Source organism: Apaloderma vittatum, unplaced genomic scaffold (genome assembly GCF_000703405.1).
Source record: "Apaloderma vittatum isolate BGI_N311 unplaced genomic scaffold, ASM70340v1 scaffold33983, whole genome shotgun sequence".
NCBI lineage: Eukaryota > Metazoa > Chordata > Aves > Trogoniformes > Trogonidae > Apaloderma > Apaloderma vittatum.
In genome coordinates, this window is record NW_009707012.1 from 4,758 (window position 1) to 5,065 (window position 308).

At 64.0% G+C, this 308-nt stretch overlaps 1 protein-coding gene across 1 annotated transcript in view; it reads right to left on the bottom strand.

Moving 5' to 3' along the window:
- Window positions 1-308, bottom strand: part of LOC104271369 (excitatory amino acid transporter 5-like) — a gene marked incomplete at its 3' end in the record, with an annotated part of 5,126 nt that overhangs the window by 4,619 nt on the left and 199 nt on the right. The window lies entirely within an intron of this gene.

The following is a 308-nucleotide window of genomic DNA, read 5'->3' on the forward strand; positions in this document are numbered from 1 at the left end:
TTCTTTTGCGGGGGGCCCTTTGCTGACCCCCCGGCAGCCGAGCGTCCCTTCCCCCCTTTCCTGCCCCCGTCCCACCTGCAGGGTCCTGCAGCCCCACAGGGTTCATTCCGGAGCCCCTGACTCCCAGCGGAAGGAGGCAGGATTTGTCCTGCAGCTTTGGCAAAAAGCTGTGGGGAGAAACCTGCCTTGAGAGGTGGTTTTCTTGAGCAGGAGCCTTTGCTTTTAGGGCTGTGCCCGTGACGGCGATGTCTTGCCGGCTCTGGGGCTGGTCGCCTTGACGGCCCCACTCCACCCCCCTTGCTCCCATC